The sequence below is a fragment of the Habropoda laboriosa genome, unplaced genomic scaffold, assembly GCF_001263275.1.
Source record: "Habropoda laboriosa isolate 0110345459 unplaced genomic scaffold, ASM126327v1 scaffold95, whole genome shotgun sequence".
In the NCBI taxonomy this organism is placed as follows: Eukaryota; Metazoa; Arthropoda; class Insecta; order Hymenoptera; family Apidae; genus Habropoda; species Habropoda laboriosa.
Window position 1 is genome coordinate 645,759 of NW_017100204.1, and position 8,055 is coordinate 653,813.

Here is an 8,055-nt window from a genome sequence, read left to right on the forward strand (position 1 = left end):
CTATTACTTGTATTTTCTCCTTTGTCGGCCTTTTCGTTCGTCAATTATAACGACTGTTTCTCAGAAAAAGAAGAAGCCCCGCGATATCGATCGATATCTCCTAGTGGTAATTCGTCCGGTCACGAAATAGACGAATTTCTGAGGCTTTAGCCATTATGACGCTCGGGCGCGAGGTTAATTGCGCCATTGAGACGCACGCGCGTGATACATAAACGCGTTTCGTTTCGATACGGCGATTTGTCGTGTGTGCCGTGTTGGAGAGGGTAAAATGCCGCGCAGAGAGTAGATATTTTCTTGTCGAGCCAGTTCCTCGTTGATTCGCAATTACGAATATTTAGGGATCGTCGAAACTCAGACGGTCCGCAATTGGATGATTCGCGGCAAGCTCGTACGAAACGAGGGGAATTAATCGAGTTCGAAGCATGATAAAATTGACTTGCCCGTGAATATATATTGCTCTCGACGGTGAACACGGTTCCCCGTGACTTGCACACGAGCATCAGAGACTTTATTGACGGCGATCATCGACGTCGCGTCGTTATAGATCACGCGCCTGTGAGACCGTTCGACTTTTCATCTTGACTTTTTGCCACGGTGGAGTTTAATGAGATTAAATCTGTAACAGTCGGTCGAGAACTCCTCCTTCCAATTGAGTGTACTTAAAGTTTCTTTCTTGTGGGATGCTGACACACAGGATTGTTCTGTTGTTTAGCGTCGATTCGTGATTTTAACGGTTTAACCCCTTAAGGCTTGCTTTTTTCCCGATTTGATGTGTTTAAATGATCGCTTTTATTTTTTTTTTTTTTTTAATTACTGGGAATATTAGGCGTATAGAAAGAAGATTCTCGTTTATTTGTGATAGTGTGATTATGCAGTAGAACATTATTGCAGTAGAATAGAAAAGATAGCGTGATATGAGAAGTGGAAGAGAATAATTTTAAAAAATTGCACTTTTATTTTCTTTTTAATTATTTCTTAGGCGTATAGAAATAAGTTTCTCGTTTATTTGTGATACTGTGACTTACATTTTTGGAATGGAATAGAAAAGATAGGGCGATATGAGATGTGAAAGAGAATAATTCAACAGAATTGCACTTTTTGGAGGATTAATTGTGAACGAGTGTTAAGGGGTTAGAGTTACTTTCTCAAGGTACGATAAGGAGTTGGTGCATTCTCCAGCATGAGTTTAATTATTCTATATTTTTCACTAACTTGCACTTAAACACGATTCTTTATTTTTGTCGAAAGTTGCAAATAGGATTGTTAGTTCAGAGCAAATTTGAAATGGTCAGTTGATATTTAAAAGACACTCTTGCTTCTGTTACGCAGCAGTTGTGTAATCCTTTGCTCAGCCTGCAGGTATTTTGTTGTTCTGCAGTAGAATTAGAGCTTGAAAAAGAATGGACGTTGTGTTTTTTCACGAGCAAATCCTGCAGCTTTACCTACCAAACGCTAGTGCTACACTTCTATTAATTATTATTATACATAATCATTATTAGCTTCCATTTAATTCCACATTTTTCAAATTTGTCCACAGTTTTATATCCTGAAACTGTACCAAAACGCCGTTGTTATGCTTGGTAACCTTTAATTCAGTGTGGTAGTCTCCATAACAAGAAGTTCAACAACATCCATTTAACTATAAACACACTTTCGCCCGATTCCACTTTCTTCGAAAATTATTTTTCCCGGAAACCTCGTAAAATTCTGTAATCAGAAACACGAGTAACACGGGCGATGTTTTCAAGATTTACGTGTCACCTTCTCGTTTCTGTTTACCCCGAAAAACCTAGGCTTCCGACACGTGTGCCGAATCAGTAACGAGAATGTTTCCTCCGCGTGAGCCTGGCAATTAAGTTGCCAGCAGTGGCCAGTTAGGGTTAGCCTCCTTGTTTCCTGTCGAAGGAGGAACATGTGTGACATGTTTCCAGGAAGTATTTCGACTTGTCCCTGCTTACTAGCCTTTCTTCCTGACAGCTTCGAGCGGCGATGTTACATAAGACAGACGGATGCACCCTGCTTTCTCTTTCGTCTCTTTTTTCACTTTCCTAGTCACTTAATTTAGAATGTTTATCGCGTCGCGGAACAGATTAGGCTGAGTAACGATGACTAAACCAGTACCCGGAGTGGTTTGAAAAATCAAACACGGGAAGCTGTGTTTCACTTTCGTTTTTTCGAATTTCCCGCCACTTCGCGTGCCTCTTTAAATTAGTAGAAATTCGTAATTTTTAAACGAACGCCTTCGAATATCTCTTATAATATTTTTATTTTCCTCTTTTACGTTTAGATAATGAAATTTCTGAAAAATATTCTTAAATTTTGTTATTCCTTAGGCACGAGTGAGAATGAAAAATATTTTTCTTACGCTGAGGAAAGAGGAAAAAAAAGAGTATTTCAGTCAGTTATCTCGACTTTTACGTTCTAATTTCAATCACGTAGTAGCGTGTGGGCCGTTTAAAAGTCCATTAAAGAAACACACCGTAGTTTCAGATTGGCAGGTAAAAATAAGAAGGCCAGTTTACGCTCGTTACACGTGCGTGTCGTTTCATTTTCGAGTTATGCGTTGCAGTTTCGAAATGCGCATAAAAGCTGCCCCGCGTTTCTGCGAACCTATGATTCATTGTTTCGGCACAGGTGAAAGTGCAACGTTCCTTGCACCGACGCAACACTCTTTACTCCATCCTACCTTCAAATAACAAATCCCAACAGAAACAAAACTCTTTCGCAATAATTCCCACGAACAAATTCAAATTTTCAAAAGTTTCCCGCCAAAATGCAAACTGCAACACGTGAATAGCCAAACGTCGCAATTTTCACCCGCAATTCATAACTTCCATTGAAACGAACCGCCGACAACGCGAATACCGTCTATACAAACGATCGAGCCACAGTTGTACACAGTATTGTACGATTCAACTGGACACAGGGATCGCAGTAAGGATGAAAATTCGTTCATTGATCGATTCGTCGTCGTCGATGGATAAAAATCACGCGACAGGGCCGCCAGATTTCGATCAAAGCATCCCGATACGCGTGTCCCTTTTTTCTTCTCCGCTTTTCAAACAACTCTCCTTTGTTTTCGCCCGCCAGAGGAATTTCGGGCTCGGACAGTGCAACCAAAAGTTTCACGATCCGATTCACTTCTTGGCCGTCGACGAATTCGCTGTTTTTCGTCGTACGATCGTTCGTGCCGGATCTGCCGCGGGATCTGTAACCTGGATCCTCGTCGAAACTGGACGAATACGAAGCTTACGCTGGGTAAAGGTGTTTCACGCGTGTTTTGCGCGTTAATTAAACGCCGGGGCGTGCGGAATCGATGGAATCCATTACGCGGTTCCGATGTCAATAATTAATTAACGACGAATTAATGGAATTAATTAACCGGACGGCAGCGGTGAATTTCGACGCGCGTCTCGTTTTGACCCTCGATTCGTTTCGGTTCACCGGTGATTTTAATAAATTTTCTGATCGTCGTCCAGTTGTCCAGGCGGTCGAACACGACGACGGTCGTTCTATCGTTGGAACTGGTCGAACCACCGGATTTTACGATTGACAAGCAGTTCAATGTTTCATTGGTTTCTGATGGCCGCGTTTAACGCGCCTCTTTGGACAAGGAGCGGATAGGGGAGAATTTGGGGCTCAGCTGCCACGTGGAAATTAGGATTTGCACGTCATTTTAGGCATTTGGCGAATTTGATTATTGTACGCCTCCGGAAGATCTTTGGAATTGGTGGTTAATTTAGTTTCGTTACTTTGATTAGTTGAATTTTATTTATAGAATTATTAGTTTTCTCAAGGAGTTACATTAGCGGTGAAAATTTTCAATGTAGGTTTAGATAATTATCAAACAAATATTCTTCGAGACACGAGGTATTTAGACTATCTTTTACACGTTCATGGATGTATGTTGATATAACGGTACATAGAATATTAATAGGTTATGTTTTCGTATATATCCTATTGATTTATACAGTCTCTTATAAAATTACGAACTTGCAACTCATAAAAGCATTTTATAACCTATAAATAAGCTAGATATCTACGTAATGGTAAATGCTTATTTTAATGTAATTTAGCAATTTTAATGCAAAGGTTAATACAAGTGAGGTTAAAGTATAAATCTATAGATGTACCATTAGCTAGCTAAAATTAAATTAATACATCATGATATATTATACTTACAGGTCTTTAGATACGGATAAATGAACCATAAGTGTAGGTCTAAACTTTCGAAATCTAAGCATTAACTAAACGTATAAGGTATTTATTAATATATAAGGCTTACCTAATACTTAAGACTTTAAATGTAACTTATTAGCTACTAAATAATTTATATACTTATATATATATGTTAGGCAATATATACCTGTAAGGTATTTAACCCTTTCACTTCGATGGACGAAAATATCTGGCGAACTGATTTTTATTTCTTCGACTTTTTGAATTAGATATCTTGCCTTGTCTCTGTTATTCGATATTTGTAATTCAGTATTGGTCCTCAGAAGCTTTTGGCGAGATATCTCGTGTAACTTTAGTTTTCACGTGACATTCTGTGCTGTTGCAACGAAGGCTTGATGAATGAAAAATCGAATTAATAGTAATAGCGATGATAACGATGATACAGAGTGCAACGACGACAAGGTTAATAATAATATCAGTACGTAGTTATTACTGAGACATCTCTCCCAAAAGAATCCTCCAGAAAAAAAATTAGCAATCTTACAAACTTCCCAGAAATCTCCGTAAAAAGTCTCCCACGAAGCACACGACAAACGATACGTGAAGCTTGAGGTCAAGCAACGATAAACGTCAAATTTGCTACGTCCACACGGGGTAACTTGGCAAGAACGCGTGTCGCGGCAATTAAAATCCGCGGCTGTCTTGTCCACCTATGGAAATAGCAATTAGCGGCCGATGATAATGGATAAATTTTCTAACAAGCGGTGACGGCGTACGAAACGGTCGCATTATCGATTTTTCCACCTATTTTTCCTCCCCTTTGCCCCGGTGTGTGCTGGGTCAGTGGCCTGTCAAGGGAGAGGAGAGGACCTGCCTCTGTTGGAGCATGAAGGCGGATACACCATCAATTCGCCGATGCTCTCCGTAAATATTTGCAACTGGCTGTTCGCTCGTCAGCTTTTCAGGGACGCGACGGCGTAAAAATCGCAACGTAACTCGCGTTACGTAAATATTAGCGCGTATCGAGGTGCGACGAAAGGATTTTCGACGAGCCACCATCGGGCCAGATGCCCCTTTGTGATTTACCGGTACCAGGGCCCCTCTTTCCCCGCTCTTTTGCCTCTATCGAGTCCCACTTCAACGAGAAATTTGCAACTGTTCTGTTTGCAGACTCGAAACGAATTTTTTTCACCCTTTGTTCGTTCTCTGTTTTGTTCGATTTTTTTTCTAAGTGCTAGTCCCTCGATGCTCCTCTTCGTACATATATATATATATAGATTAATTCCTATTCTTCTTCGGTTCAACGGCAGATGGATCAGTTTGGAAACATTTCTGTGCTATTGTATTCTTAGTGGTTCTAATTCGTTGTTCGAAGTAATCAGATGTTAGTGGTTGATTCGAAACGAACGATTGGTATCTTGAAAGTTGCTCGTATTAGGTAATACCAGGTTGTAGGGGAAATTAATTTGATATAACGTTGAGGCGTAGAATTTTTTTTAATTAACTGAAGCAACTTTGGTGATGTAGATCGTTGGATTGTTCGCGGAATATCGAGGATGCGATGATTTCATTTGGAAATTCTGTAGGTTTGACGGTTTATCGAACAAGGTTCTTCATTCAGAATTAACGAATCGAAGAGGTCAAGACTGGTATTCCATTCTTTTTCCGCAAATCTAATTACGGAGCGAGGTAATCCACCCTGATCCTCTTATTGACTTCGCTGATTTATTTGCCGACAACGTCGATTTCCCTTCTCCCTCCCCTGTATCTTCGTCCATTGGCAATTTGCGCAAGCATTGCTTACTCGTTTCTTTATTTAACCAAGAAAAAATTGTATTTCTTACCGACACATAAGAAATAAAAAAGAGTAACAAATATACAGAAGAGTTACAGGTGAAATGGGAATTTCGCTGCTCGTTAGAATTCCCCCAATAAAGGAAAATTAAAATTAAACGCTCGGATTAAATTGAAATTTAGCAACGACAATCCTCTCGAAAACGAAACTCGAATATTGTTTTTTTATCACACGTAAAAATTACCCATGGTCGTTCTATCACCGGCGAAAATTACCGCCCTTATCTCCAACGCGCAGAACATTTCAAAAACCCGATTTTCTTTCTGGTCTCGCGGCGAGGATTCGACGAAAAATCCACCTGGCAAATCGGCGTAATTGTTCCCTTGTAAAATTTTACTCCCGTTTCAACCCCCGAAGGCAACGCGGGTTTTATCCGTTGTAATAAAAAAAAAAAAATCGTTGTCTATTTTTTATTCATTAAAAGTTTCGGCCCCCTTGCATGTCCGTTCAGCTATGCGGTTACCCTGCTAAGCAGTTACGAAGGTGTGTTAATTAATCCTAGGCTTTGAGCTGCTAAATATAGGTGGGAGTGTAGAAAAATATCGAAGAAGCGTTTTGCAAAAGTTTCTTGATAAATTATGATAGCCGACGAACGTGTTGCAAAACTTTCAGCGAAATTCAGTCATCTACCACGTCTATTTTTCGCTCTTTGCTTTTTTCAAATGAGAAACTATGAATGGACACGCGCCCACAGACACGAAGCACATAAGTGGTCGGATAAATTTTTTCTTTTTCGTTATTTTTACGCCCAGGCGGAATTTATCTTGTTTATCGAATTATTAATGTCACATAATGTCAACACTGGATAGTTAATACGCTGTTGCAAAATAACAAGGCCTGTGCATCCTGTAATTTTCTCTTTCGCGTTTTCGTTCGCCCGTTTCCCCGCGTTTCTACTCGCGAAAATTTATAACATTCGCGCGTGTTGTTACGACGTAGCGACGTTATTAAACGCACGACGAACGTTTGTACGGAAATGCGTAATGCAGCGAAACGGAACAAAGCGACGAATGATTAGCATCGAAAAGTGCATTAATTCGTAGCAGAACGTTTAAGCGTGGTGGCCATCTCTGCGCGCGGTTGTTTTGCATTTAAATGCCGCAGCAGCTTCGTTTTCATAGCTGGAGAGCACCGGCGTTAAGCGGATTCGCGAGAACAACGGCGAAGAAAAATAGAAATTAACCGCAAAAACAATGCCGCGGCGTGATCGCGTCGGCTGCGAAACACCGGCGCATTAATACGCAAATTACCAATTATTTTCAGGGAACAACCACCGTTGGAACGTTGTGCCTCCTGACTTTTGCCCTTTTTACCTCCGCTCTCTCCGATCGGTGATAGAGAAAGATAGAAAATTGGAAACACGTGTAACCTCCTCTCTCTATGTTTCTTCCGTAGACTATACAGGAAAAAAGATGACGATGACACCGTAAACCAATCTCAATTTCCCCGTTTATTACTCGCTCGCCGTCTAACACCGTTTCACGCTGTCGACAAGCATCGACAACCCTCTTACGTCTGTTCGCCTCGTTCCAAAGGCGCCAAGTACACACAAACACGCGGCAATTATTAAACAAATTCATCATCGGTGTACACAGTGGTAAGGCCAGATAGGTGTCCCGTAAGCCTGTGGCTTCTTCCAATATTCCGGCCGCAATTTATCGCCTCGAGATTGCTCCGTGTGGCAGCTGGGTCTTTGGAAGCACGCACGCAGTCCCGAAGCGACTCAAACACCGGCAAACATGCTTACACGCACACGCGTGAAAATTGATGGGTGCAAGCACGAATGACACACCCTCCAGTTTGACCGGTTGGCTTTCGGTTCATCCGTTGATTAACTGGCTGCACGCGCCCAGACCTTACGAACATTGCTCCAACAAACAGACACAGACAGAAACATCCGCACACAACGTGGATTTCTTGTGCACATGTTGCTGGTGTATCTCGTGTACTATCTCGTGTTTCTCGTTATTAGGAGGCGATTTAATTGCGAATCGATTCGCAATCTCGAGGCAGTAGGGTGC